This window comes from Aegilops tauschii, chromosome 5, assembly GCF_002575655.3.
Source record: "Aegilops tauschii subsp. strangulata cultivar AL8/78 chromosome 5, Aet v6.0, whole genome shotgun sequence".
In the NCBI taxonomy this organism is placed as follows: Eukaryota; Viridiplantae; Streptophyta; class Magnoliopsida; order Poales; family Poaceae; genus Aegilops; species Aegilops tauschii.
Genome location: NC_053039.3, coordinates 318,827,094 through 318,842,064, shown reverse-complemented (window position 1 = coordinate 318,842,064; position 14,971 = coordinate 318,827,094).

Genomic DNA, 14,971 nt, shown 5'->3' with positions numbered 1-14,971 from the left:
TGAAGAAAGCAATAGCAACATACTAAACGATCGAGTGCTAAGCTAACGGAATGGGTCAAGTCAATCACGTCATTCTCCTAATGAAGTGATCCCGTTAATCAAATGACAACTCATGTCTATGGCTAGGAAACATAACCATCTTTGATTAACGAGCTAGTCAAGTAGAGGCATACTAGTGACACTCTGTTTGTCTATGTATTCACACATGTATTATGTTTCCGGTTAATACAATTCTAGCATGAATAATAAACATTTATCATGATATAAGGAAATAAATAATACTTTATTATTGCCTCTAGGGCATATTTCCTTCAGCACTGTGTATGTTCAAGTGGCTGCCGTGTTTCGCACTCCTCCATCGTAAGTGTGGAAACGCTTGCTGTAATCATTTTTTTCTTCAGAAAAACAATGGAAATGCTCTACCGTGCGGATCCTCCTCCAGCCATGCACTAAATTACTCACTTTCGCCGACGTGTGGGACAGCCAGCATCGGGGTCCACCAGCCATGCACTAAATTACTCCGTAGTAGACTGACGGTAGACTACCCCGATCGAAGCGACGCAGTAATGCCCAATGAGCCGTCAAATCACAAAACCCCCTCCTTTCCAGCAGTAAGTTGGACGGACGAAGCAACCATCATTTCACTCTTCTCTCTCAGCTTCCTCTCTACCCAACCCTCGCTTCTCCCTCATCTTGTTCCTCATTTCTTCAAGAAAACCCCGACCTGCTTCTGCCATTGTTCTTCTCTCCCAAAGAAGGAAAGGTGAGCGCATCATTGGTGTTGATTCTGGCCAAGGCCCGGTCTTGCAACCCCAAGACTGATCCTATAACTCCCTCTCTTTTCTTCTTTTGGGTTTGTGATTATGGTTTCTTTTCTTCTATTTCTATTCGACAGTTTCTTGATGGACGCTGGAGCACCGGCCGAAGTGATGTCTATGGCTCTGGCCAAAACCGTCGAGGCTCATGGTACGAAGAAGCGCAAGCACCCCACCGAGACTACCGTAGACAAGCTCAAAGCCATCGCCCTATCCAAGCCCCCCTCTCCGGGATCCCTCATTAAGCAAGTCCAGGTAATATCTCTTCTTGACGATCTTTTTCTCGATCTTGATCGTGTTTTTTCATCTAACACGCAGTACTAGTACTAGTAGTACAACTTTTTGGGTGATCTTGCATGTGATTTTTGTGTGCCAAAAGACGGCTCTAAATTCCTCTTTTGACCAAAACATGCGAGAGGTTGACACTGATTTCTTATAGATTACTTTCAACTACTCCCTCTGTCCCAAATTTCTTGTCTTAGGTTTGTCTAGATACGGATGTATCTAATACTAAAATGTGACTTGATACATCCGTATCTAGACAAATCTAATACAAGAATTTTGGGATGGAGGGAGTACTTTATGAACATCAATGCTAGCTTTGAAAAGGGCATATTTGCCTCAGTAACTTGTGTTATGGATATTGCAAGTAATCCCTCTGCTCTCATGCCTTTGAAGACATGTTCTAGTGTCTTTGTTCACTCATTTCTGTGCGTATATGTAGTCATATATGGAGTATAATATCGAAAATCATCTTATATTTCTGAATGGAGGTAGTAATAAAATATGGTTTCTGTCTGAATTAGAACCAGGTCCGCGATGGAGATGAAGTTCTCAAAGTCATGCCGTGTGAACTGGAAGACCTGAGGATGAGTTCTACTGCTAAACTACCCAGCTGATGTGTCCTTGTCGCCACATGTCCTGAACTAGTGTTTTCCTATAGCATTGTTTTCAGGCGTGTTCTCGAGTCTGTACTTGACCACAACAATTTCCTGATTGTGCCTTCGATTATGAAGGGTGTGGTTCTTGTAAAGCTTCCCAACAAATCTGATGCGGCCTGTCTTCATGATCATGTTTATGAGTGGAAAGACCACTCTGTTAGGTTCTCCAAGCTTGACAAGATGGTGATGGTGCATGTAGACATCTCTCACGAAGTCCATGGCCTAGTCAGTTATGCGGGGTTCATCCTGTAGGTCGGTGGCAAGAATAGTCTGCGGAGTTTAATTAGTGCAACTTTGCTTGTCTGTAGTAAGTACTATTGTTCAGTACTTGATTTGTGTTTGCGAACCCTGTATTGTTTATTAGTACCGCGTCTTGTGGTGTGTGGTCAGTCTTGAGAACGGTCTATGTTAATGTTTGTCAACTCAATTCAGTCTGTATATTTTGAAGTATCCAGATCATCTTTTTTGTGAGGACGGTTTATCAATTATGGTTACACTCCAATATCTGTATGCATTGCAGGGTTTATCGCACCCACCAGGATTTCCAGTCCCATGGTTGTTCGGTCCATACGATTTGTCACGACCTTTGGACTGTCCTGCTTGTGGGAGTAGGCAGGGCCCCTGCATGCCACCTGTAGTTGGACGATCAATCTTCTGTTTAGTACTTCAACATAGTGATTTCCTGGTACGGATTCACTCGTGTCACATCAAGTAAATCTTATTGATTACTGTCTAAATCTTATTGATTTAGTGTCATGTTTTCTTTCTTTTCTTGCAATTTTACGATGCAGGTTTTGCCATGTGACATTCATCACAGAATAAACCATTTGGTTTGCTCTACGATGGTTATTTTTGCAGGTTTCACTTCTTATGTCGTGTCAGTAACGAAGGCACTGTCCATCACTTATATTACTGGAAAAAATTGGATCAGTCTGTTGCCTGAGTAAAAGCTGAATCCCTATGATGAACTGCAGTTTGGTCTAACAAAAACGCCACAATTAGTCCTTCTCGCGTTTAAAAGAAATGAAGAAAAAAACTGGATCACGGTCACGAAGCCTAGTCAAGTTACAAACTGATCATACCAGACCAGACACGATCGCCGCTGTCTCGCACATCGGTACCACCTTTAGCAACGGATCGAGCACCGGCAGTTGCTCTAGCACTGACAGCGGCAGCAGCTCAGTCTAATCCAGCTGAGGATTGGGCACCGACCGCGTCAGCGGATCAGGCTGATCTACCAGAGGATCGAGCATCGACACCGGCACCTGCTCCGACACCGGCACCAGCTCTACAAGGAGCACCATCTCCGGCAGAAGTGGCGGCTTCGGCACCTGCACCAACACTTGCACTTGCATCTGCTCTGGCCCGTGCAGCGGCAACCGAACGAGCAGTTGCGCCGGCAACAGACTGGGCTGCAGTTCGCACTTCATATACCAAAGTCCTTACAAAAACCGACATGTCCACCTTCTTGGTAAGCATTGGCCGCCCAAGTGTTTCGTTCTTTTTTATTTCCATGTTGTTTCGCATGATTCACTGTGTTGATCTAACTGTTTGGGTATGTCTTCTTGTTTGCAAACAGAGAATTCCTAGAGCAACGAGGGAGTCGTTCAACAATCCGGGCGACAGCGGCCAAGTTTCTCTTACCATGCGCAACCTTGGTGTGAATGAACCTGCTCAATATACCGTAAGTACAAAGGATGGTCGCATGATGATTGATGCTAAAGGATGGTCAAGGTTCAAATCTAAATCATATCTTGCGGTAGGGGATGATGTCAAAATCGAACTTTCTCGGTAAGGAGAGCTGGTCCAAATCAACTTTGAAATTCTTCAGTACTGCCGAACTGATCTATCCGCCGAGAGATTTTGATGTAATACTCTGGCATGGTGACACAAGTGTCCTGTGTGTATAAGTAGTACGACAGTATCATTGATAGAATTGCAACTCTGATTGCTGGTTAGGAACTATCGTTTGATTTCATTCCAACAGTTGATGTGCTTTATTCAATTTTGTGTATTCGCCTTGCGACAGCATCTAAAACCAGCGCCGTACCGACCGCTTGCAATATGAAAAGCGCTGAGGTAGAAAACATGGGCCCCCAAACATGCAGGCCCACCGGCCTATGGCCCAAAGTCCAGAACCATGAGCCTGTCTGAGTATTTCTCAGCTGAACCCCCATAATGCCCGTGCGTTGCACATAACATCAAGATGCATTTTTATGAGTATTTTATCTTGTGAGAGAAAAGGATGAACGAGGGAAGGCCTTATTTGCAAATGCGGAGAGGTATGTGGGTACCTTTTTGCAAAATTGCCATAGTTTCTTTCCTATCCGTCAGAATAAATCGGACGGCCTATATTGCAGGATGACATGCACACCATCATCACCAACTCGTCTATACCGTGTTAAAAAAACTCTGTTTTTTATAATTATATATGTTATATATATTCCCCTTGATTTTTCTTATTTATAAAGTTGTGATATAAAAGATCTTTATATTTCTTTACAGAGAGAATATCTCTCTGTCAAAAATATATTTATGTGTAATAACGAGTTACTCGTGTCTTTCTACTTCCTTGCGCTGATATGTGGGGCATCCGGCAACGGGGTCCACATGCCATATGTACCAAATTAGAGTGCACAACTGCACGGTAGACACACCCGGGTCGTAGCGCCGCATTAATGCCCATGAGCCGTCAAATCACAAAAACCCCCACCTTTCCAGCTTTAGCAGTAAGTTGGACGGACGAAGCGGCAATATTTCAATCGGCCTGAATCCCTTGTCCCTTGTCAGCTTGTTCAGAGAAAACCCCACTCGGTGATTGCATAGGGTTTTCTCATGGAGAACCTGGTACGAATTCTTCATCCATCCCCGATAAATCCAAGTCCCTTGGTCGTGGGTACTCCTAGGATGGCAGCCGCCGCCGTTGATGCATTTTTCTTCCTACTGAATCTAGTGTGTTTCATTTGCAGTGCCCAAAGTGCGAGGACCCTACAGGTTTCTGCGCCCTCGGCGAGACGCCACACTTGTTCCTTCTCATCCTAACATAGGATTTTAAAATGCACACAGTATGTTCCTAGAATCCTCTTTTCTATCCGGGAGGGTGGGGTTTTTTGAACATGATGTCGACTAATTTGGAAATTTGGATTGCTATATTTGGATAAAAGGTACTAGTACCATGGTCAACACTGACGTGAAGGAGGAAAGTATTTCTAGATTTGGATATAGGGAATACATTGTGTTCTCATATTATTTTTCTTGCAGTGCATTCCTTGCTCTGCCAGAACACATGTACTCAAGATGCTCGGCCTTGCCATAATTGAATACACCAGTTTAATGGTAACAGTGAAGACAAGCCATGGATATAAGTTTCGAGTTGGGTTCATGAACCAAGAAGATCGCTGCTTTTTTTATGGCCGAACTTGGATAAACTTTCTCAAGTGTTACGGACTGAAAGTTGGCGCACAAATGTTGATGGAAATAGCAGAACCAGGTCTCATCTTCACTGCGATCTTCCACCCCGACGTCATTCCAATTGTTCATCCATGTTTGTTTTGTATCTGGTTCTTTCTTGTTGCCTCGATTACTTCTTAATCCACCTATTCTGTCTAACTGATCACAATTTAACTTTAGAAGTAGCAACGAATCTCTCACAGAGATGCTACTTCTAACTAATATTTTCTTATAATTGGTGGCACGTGTAGGTTTTTTCGGAGTTAAGCAGGCTGCTCATTTGTTATTCTATAACAACTCAGCTGTTACTGATGGCACTGAAGTTGACTGGGACGACATCCACAAGTTCCTACACTTTATTGATCGTCTTGAGGTCCTTGTGGGGCGTTTCAATGGTGGAAGGCCACGTGGGATATGTGTGCCACTGCAGCACTCGTTGAACAGGTCCAACTGTGTCGAGAAACTTATGGTACGAGCTATTTTCTGCTATATATGTTGTTCATAAACTATTGCTTATACACAATTTTATAGCTGTGATCTTCCTGAAACAGAAATTGCCCAGTTCTATTGTTCCTATACAGATGCCTGACCATGGTCGGGTCAGACTTGCGCTTGGTCACAACATGATGTTTATGTCGACCTACTCCATTCCCCTTGGAGGTTAAAAGATACTTATTCATGGGTGGTCTCAAATAATAAAGGCCCGTCCATCTTGGACAATAGGACAGAAGATTATGTTCCTGCTTTTCCATGGATCTAAAGCGAATATCCTATTTATTGACCACATTGCGAGATGAAGATGCTTTCAGAAGGTTGTGGATGCGCGGGGTGGCGCCTGGGCCTTGTCCTGGGGCTTGGCGGCCTCACCCTTGGTTAACTGTAGGCAAAGTAGCACTGTTCGAGGCATGCTTTGTACGGTTGAACCTGTATAAGTACTCAGACTGCTTTCAGCTATGGTTGTTAAGTGCCCCTGCTGGTTTCAGTTAAGGTTGTTAAGTACTCCTGCTGCTTTTACAGTCTGTCGTGTTTCTTCAGTTCTATCTTCCTCCAGCCGCCAAAACCAAACTAGCGCCGGCGGGACCGCCTACTTCCGCCTCTCACGGCTGGCTGCGCCTCAGCGCACGCATCGCCGCCCCACCGTCTCCTAAATCGTTAACGCCGACGTCCGAGGCCTCGCCGTCGTCCTTCGCGCACTTTGGTGCGCTCGCCGTGGCGCCGCCCTCTCGCGTTGTCAACATGGTCAACAAACAACAGGAATCGGCAGAAGTACGTGGAGAGGATGACATTAGGGCCCACCATGTCAGCGTATGGAAAAATAAAATGCTTCCTCCTAGTGTTTTCCTGACATTTGGGACCCACGACATTGTGAGCGTGTATAGTCAATGGACAAGAGAACAACACAAGATCGGCTGACACCTGGGACGTAGCAGCTCGAGCAGTATTTTTTTTGTTATTGTTGAGACGGAGCAGGGTTTGAACTGGGCTTGGCCCGTCTAGCCCAGGTTTATATTTTATGTTCACCATGTGACCAGCCCAGCTATTTTTTCTTTGTGAAAATGAGCCCAGTTTATTTTTTTCTGAAGAATACCCAATCCAGGCCTACTTATTTTTCTACGCCCTGATGGGCTGCAACTCTTTCAAGACGCCTACAAATCTTGAAAGTAATATGAAATGGGTTGTAAATATAAAAACAGATGACAAATTGGCAATTACTTTATAATTTCTGAATTTTTTCACATTTTCAGATTCCTATTTCACTGGGCATTAACCTAATTTAAATATATCTTCAAAGTACTTTAAATCTGGCTCGACATTTCGGTATTAAAAATAGTTTCGAACCCACAGAAATATGCGAAATTGGCCCTGGCCAACCAAAAAAACGGACTGCAATAAATTGCATAAGAAGTCGCAATGACCTATATATAAATTATTAAAAAAAGAGGGAATGGTCTGACTTATGGGCCTATTAAGTTGACGCGTATGCAAGATTTTTTTAGTTATTATATACGTCAACAAACGATTCTAGCAGACGTAACCGTTGGATGTCAATCCAACAGCCGTCGTGTTTGTTCAATCTCTGATCTTCTTGCTACAGCCGCCAAATCCAACGCCGGCGGGACCGCCTGCTCCCGCCTCCCATGCAGGCCTCACCGCCCCCTACTACTCCCACCGCTGGCCAGGGCATCCCTCTACTCACCCACACCCCCTATTATTCTGCGGCGACGGCAGCCTCACACCGCAGCCGAACCAGTGAACCCTCCTCTCCGCGTGGGCATCCACTGCCGCGTCTTCCCCGGCTCCGCGTCGTCCCCTTCCTAGGCCTCGCCATCGTCCACCGCCCTGGTGCTCTCGGCCCGGCGTGGTCAACGTGGTCAAGGAACGACTTCCATCGGCAGAGTACTGTCGTGGAGAGGCTAACAGCTGGGTCCACGACAGCCGCAAGGAAGTGCCTCCTTATTACACGGAAAATAATTATTCCTCCACCTGACAGCAGGGACCCACCAGACGGGCAACTGTATTTCGCGAGAAAAACGTTTCCCCCTGACTGCTATGACCTACCAGCTACATCTTCGCACGCAAGGAAGTGCGGTCGGGCAAAAAAAAAAAAACGATTCGCCCCCCTGACTGCTGGGACCCACCAGCTACATCTTCGCACGCAAGGAAGTGCCTGACAGTCGGGACCGAGCTGGTCGAAGCGTACGTAGCGTTGTCATTTTGGTTGCGAACGTGTACGTACATACTGGTCGATGTAGAGGCGCGCACGTGTCATAGTAGAGGCGCACACTTAGCGTGTACACGTACGTACATCGGCCAGTGTGCAAGAAAGAAAATACGGCCACGTACGTACATACGGGCAGGGTCTCGAACGCCTACTCACGCATACGTATGACCAGGGCTCGTGTACATGGCTGGGTCGGAACGAAGAAACAACGTCGTCGTCGTGTTCATGGGGAGCCAACCGGCTGGGTCGGAACAGAATGCATCGTCGTGTTCATCGGGAGGGCTTGGACGGAACAGCCAATGGAAACGAGGCCTGGCGTACCGTAGAACAGAGGAAACGGCCTTGTGTTCGACCGGCCACATTCGAAACGGGATCCTGTTCATCGGGAGGGGTCTGGCGTACCACAAAACGGAGGAAACGGACCTCCTACGGTCGAAACGGGGGTCCTGTTGATCGGGAGGGGTGTGGCGTACCGCAAAACGGAGGAAACGGACTTGTGTTGGAGCGCTACGGTCGAAACGAGGGTCTTGTTCATCGGGAGGGGTGTGGCGTACCGCAAAACGAGACTCCACGGGATACTGTTCATCTCCACCGTCGACCCCCTCCAGCCTCCACGGGCTAGTGTTCATCCACCGTCGACCTCCTCCAGCCTCCACCTGCGACTGTTCATCCACGGGCTCCTGTTCATCCAGCCTCCACCGCGCGCTACTCCACCGGCTACTGTTGAACCAGCCCTCTCCATGGGCTCCTGTTCAACCACCCCTCCACGGGCTACTGTTCATCCAGCCCTCCACCGCCTACGGTTCGTCCTGCCCTCCACGGGGTGGTCCTGTTCATCCTGCCCTCCACGGGGTCCTGTTCATCCAGCCCCAACTGACTCGAACGATCGGGGTCTTGTTCATCCACCCCCACCGAGAACTATTCATCCAAACCCCCGAGCAACGCTCACTGTTCATCTAGAGGCAACGCCACGGGGTCATGTTCATCCACCCCCACCGGGAACTGTTCATCCAAACCCCCCCAGCAACGCTCACTGTTCATCCAGAGGCAGCATCGATCGGCTTCAGTTAGCAGCAGTAGCGAAGGAATCGCTCGATGGGGTTTAGTTAACAGCCATCGATCGATCGCTCGGGTTCAGTAACGCGTAGCCTGCAGTGCAATCGCTCGGGTTCAGTTAGAGCCCAACGCCTCGCTCGGCTTCAGTTAGAGCCCAACGCCTCACACACACGCATGTACATATGAGAGAAACGCTATAACGCCCACGATGCGGCTATATCTCCCACGTGTCGAGGCACGACTTAGAGGCATAACCGCATAGTGGTTTTGTCGCAAGAAGGGTCATCTTCACACAATCCCATGTAATGAACAAGAATGGGATAAAGAGTTGGCTTACAATCGCCACTTCACACAATACATAAATATAATCCATACATCATCCAAAATACACACATAGACCGACTACGGTCAAGATCCAAATGAAAATAAGACAACCCCAAATGCTAGATCCCCGATCGACCCAACTGGGCTCCACTACTGATCATCAGGAAAAGACACATAGTAACGACCACGTTCCTCATCGAACTCCCACTTGAGATCGATCCCATCATCTGCATTGGCATCGTCGGCACCTGCAACTGTTTTGGTAGAATCTGTGAGTCACAAGGACTGCAATCTCACACCCGCGAGATCAAAACTATTTAAGCTTGTAGGAAAGGATGGTGTAATGAGGTGGAGCTGCAGCAGCAATAAGCATATATGGTGGCTAACATACGCAAAAGAGAGCAAGAAGAGAAGCAACGGAACGGTCGTCATCTAGCAATGACCAAGAAGTGATCCTGAACTCCTACTTACGTCATTCATAACTCAAACCGTGTTCACTTCCCGGACTCCGCCTAGAAGAGACCATCACGGCTACACACACAGTTGATGTATTTTAATTGGGTCAAGTGACAAGTTCTCTACAACCGGACATTAACTAATCCCATCTGCCTCATAACCGCGGGCACGGCTTCCGAAAGATATTACCCTGCAGGGGTGTCCCAACTTAGCCCATCATAAGCTCTCACGGTCAACGAAGGATAAACCTTCTCCCGGAAAAACCCGATCAGTCTCGGAATCCTGGTTTACAAGACATTTCGACAATGGTAAAACAAGACTAGCAAAGCCGCCCGAATTTGCCGACAAATCCCGATAGGAGCTGCACATATCTCATTCTCAGGGCACAACGGATGAGCCAGACGTCGGGTTGGCATAGACCCTGGTTGCCCAGGGGGCGCCGGACATCGCTCGGTTTGGGCCAGCACTCGAAGGAGCACTGGTCCGGGGGTTTAAATAAAGATGACCCTCGGGCTCGCGAAAACCCGGGGGGAAAGGCTTAGGTGGCAAATGGTAAAACCGCAGTTGGGCCTTGCTGGAGGAGTTTTATTCAAGGCGAACTGTCAAGGGGGTCCCATAAATCACCCAACCGCGTAAGGAACGCAAACTCAAGGAACATAATACCGGTATGACAGAAACTAGAGCGGCAAGAGTGGAACAAAACACCAGGCATAAGGCCGAGCCTTCCACCCTTTACCAAATATATAGATGCATTAATATAATAAGAGATATTGTGATATCCCAACATATCCATGTTTCAACATGGAACCAACTTCAACTTCACCTGCAACTAGCAACACTATAAGAAGGGCTGAGCAAAAGCGGTAACTTAGCCAAGCAACGGTTTTCTAGGAAAGGATGGTTAGAGGCTGACAAGGTAATATGGGAGGCATGATATTGCAAGTGATAGGTAGCGCAGCATGGCAAAAGAATGAGCAACTAGCAAAGCAAAGATAGAAGTGATTTCGAGGGATGGTCATCTTGCCTGCAAGGTTCTCAGAGTTGTCGAAAGCTTGATCCTCGTAAGCGTACTCAACAGGTTCCTCGTTCATGAACTCGTCTCCTGGCTCTACCCAAGACAAGATCACGAGCAAAGGAACCACAATCAATCACGGGAAATGCACAAACAACATGATGCAAAACATGAATGATATGCAAGATATGATATGCGATGCATATGCGTGCTCCGGAAGAAAAATGATGAACAAGGCAGTAACTTGGCAAACCAAGCATGCCACTGGAAAGATGAGATGATTTCAGTTGAAATCGATATAAAGATCACCGGAAACGGATGCACGGTTTGCAAATGGCAAGCAAAACAAGAATGACACGAATCTGCGATTAACAACATGATAGCACTTAAAATGCAACAAGTAACAATGCCACAGCACCCCAACATAGCAACAAAGCATATGGCAGTAATCTACAGGAGATTCTTGAAAAAAGATGAACACTGAGCTACGGCTAGATCACAACATAACAAGCTCAAACAAGCATGGCAAAAGTGCAAAAGATAACTGGACATGGCAGAAAACAACATCAGGTAGCAATGTTTAGAGCACGAAATCAACATGCTACAGGAACTTAACATGGCAAAACAAGGCTTAGCAGTATTCTACTAGATGCATATGACAAAAGTCCCTTACTGACCATAAGCCAAAAAGGACCAGAAGATATGAAGGCATCTTGGTGAGCTTGAGCACTCACCACAAAGCAATTCATGACAAAACAAGCATACCTACAGCAAGATGGCATGTTTATGAAGCTAACCATGGCAAGAACAAAAGCATACCATGTATGGATCAACTACAACAAGCTTGGCAAAATTGAATAACACGTAAACAATCTGCCAGAAATATTTCATAGCAAAAGTAGAGCAAGATTGAGTCATGCTATGGTACTCCATAATTGCAAACAAGGGCAGGAATGGATCAATTACAACAATATCTACAAAACATCCTTACTGAACATCTCCAAGATATGCATGGATCTCTCTGTAGCATCAAGTTTACATGGCAACAAAATAACAGCAGACAGACTTAAGAGAAATTATTGTCCCTGAAATCAGAAACATTACGGAGCCTAGTTTGCATGCTTGTGCTAGTCACCACAGAGATCACAAAAATACATGGGATACACCACTGGAAAGATGGCATGGCATACAACAAAACACATGTAGAGCTCATGCCCATAAAATGCACAGATTAAATGATACAAAAATAACAAATCTCCAAGTTTTGATAAGAACCAGCAGATAACAGCAACTAGCACTCTTGCACCAGAGATTTGGGCATCAAGATGGCCTCTAATGAACATGGTGCAATTGAACAAAATGTAGAGCATCACGAGAAGAACATTTCGATATATTACACGCGCGAAACGGAGATATATGCAGAGAGTTATGGCATGATGAACAGATGCACTTATTGTAAGAATCACAGGACTTGGCAAAATTTGAGGAGGGGTCTCGGGAAAAAGTCAACCTCGGGCTCTCCAGATCCGATCAGGGCTTCGACGATGGAGCTCGCCGGAGAGAGTGGAGGAGAGGGCGACGGCGGCGATGGCAGCGGGGGAGAAGGGCGCGGCGCTGGAGGGAGCTGGGCACGGCGGTGGACGGCGGCGGCGTGGCACCGACGACGTGGGGCGTCGAGGCGGCGGCGCGGCGAGGTGGCGAGGTGACGGCGGCGGCGCGGGGCGGCGGCGCAGGCAGGCGCGGCGCGGGAGGCACGGGCCCGGCGGGCTCGCGATGGGCCTCGCAGGCCGGCGCGGTGGAGAGGGCGGCGACGACAGGTGGCGGGCTCCGGTTGGACGCGGGCGGCGGCGCGATTCCGTCCGGCCGGAGCGGACGCGTCCGGTGGCGGCGGGGATTTTTCTAGGGTTTTGGACTGCGAACGTATACGGGAGGGGATGCACTTATATAGCCAGAGGGAGCTAGGAGAGTCCAAATGAGGTGCGGTTTTCGCCCACACGATCGTGATCGAACGACCTACAGCATGGAAGAGAGTTTGGTGGGTTTTGGGCTGTTTAGAGAGGGGGTTTTGCTGCAACACACAAAAGGCATCTGCGGTTACCCGGTTAACCGTTGGAGTACCAAACGACCTCCAAATGGAATGAAACTTGACCGGTGGTCTACCGGTGGTATACCAAGGCCACTTGACAAGCCTCGGTCCATTTCGAGAACGTTCGACACCTGCTCACGAAAGAGAAACAAGAGGGGTGCACCGGAGGAGATGGGAGCGCCGGATTGCAAAACGGACAACGGGGAAAATGCTCGGATGCATGAGACGAACACGTATGCAAATGCAATGCACATGATGACATGATATGATATGCATGACATGAACAAAATGCAAAACGAAAGACAAAACCCGACCACAGAGGGAATATCATAACACATAGCCAAAAATGGCAAGAGTTGGAGTTACAAATATGGAAAGTTACATCCGGGGTGTTACAAACGCGCATCGCTCGGCCCCCGACCACCCACCGTAACCGGGGACTCCCCGATATTTTCCGCGCCCTTGCTTCTACCATGGTTTTTTCCGTCATGGACGGCCCAAAGAATGTCATCCAGCTGCGTCTCCGGCCGGCCCAGGACGAAAAGTCCATTTTCTGTCATGATTTTTTGTCATTGAAGTAGGACCCCACCACATCTATGATGATACCAGGTTTTGTCACAATTATCGTCATAGAAGTGTCATAAGTATGACCGAAAATATTTTCGTTCGGCCCAAAATGTCACGGATGTGTCTTTTTTGTAGTGATAAGAAAAATCATCAACCAATGTAGTAGTAAATGATGAGTGCCCTAAGATTTTTTTTCGAAAGTACACAATAATGGGCTCGTTTTCCTCAAGAAAATTGTGTTTACGAATGTATTAATTGGAATGCATGCGTGAGGAACAAATGACCAAAACTTTTACATGCATTGGTGAGTTATCTCTTAACTCTTGCATGCAAAGTTTTAATGAAGCTTGAAATATGAACATGTTAATGGGAGGGAGTAAACGCCTCATGCATGCATGCATGCAACATGCAACACTCACACGTACACATGGACGCACGCAACACTCACGCACCCATGCAGCACATAGCACACGACGCAACACACACGCTCACGCTCAAGTGCTCAACCTACTCCCTACGTCCTTGAAAGACTGTACATTTAGAGATTTACACATTGACCAGGGCATAATTAACGCCCAAAAGTAGCTGACTTATGTGTGCATGCGACCGTTGAGAGAAGAAGATCAAATGAAGGTTGTTGCATGCTGTAATTAAGGATAGACATGTAGCCTACAGCTAGAGCACAAGTTGGTGCATTAGTCAATCAATATCGATTTGGATTAAAGGCTAAATGCATTGGAAGTGTAGATGTACACTCTTTATTTTTTAGCCGATGTACACTCGTTGTTGGAAGACCGAGGGAGTACACGTGCATGCACTCACATACACAACCAGGGTGGTTCACGCGCAAGGGTTGGACTCCTATTGCGCCTGCGTAAAGTTTTGTTTAACTGATTTCTTTGCTCTGCCAACTGACAGGTGGGACCCAGAAACCAGGTGAAAATTTAACCAGTCAACAAAGTGCCACGTCGACTATGTGGCCGGTTAGTAGGGTGCAATACAGTGCTCTATGATGAGCTAGTGATTGTTTAATCACCGCAAAACTATATAGTGACCGTAAAGAGCGTATTGTTACATACGTTGACCGCTAGTGTATTTTTCTCGTTTCGAATTAAATCATACTAACCGAAGAGGACGCACTATGGACTAGTACTAGTACTGCTTTGATGTGTCCCGTCAACTTGCCGAACGAGGAGAAGCTTGCTTACTATGCCTCTCCCTCGCCCACGCGCGCGGTGGCTCGCATGACGAGGAGAGGGTTTTGACTACAGCGCCCTCTCCCTCTCCCTCGCCCTCGCGGTGGACGTGCAGTAGTTCATTCGGTGTCAGATTGCCAGAAGCATATTGTACTGTAGTATCATCATTGTTGGACCTTCCGAAGAGGTGAAGAGCCAAGTGCAAGGTTCACACGAGTATGAACTGTTGAACCTCCCGAAGAGGCAAAGAGCCAAGCACAAGGTTTTATAGGAGTTGTCGTCCTAGTAGGAGTATACTACAACTATAACGAACGATGCTACTGTATGATGCCGCCACACACGTCAC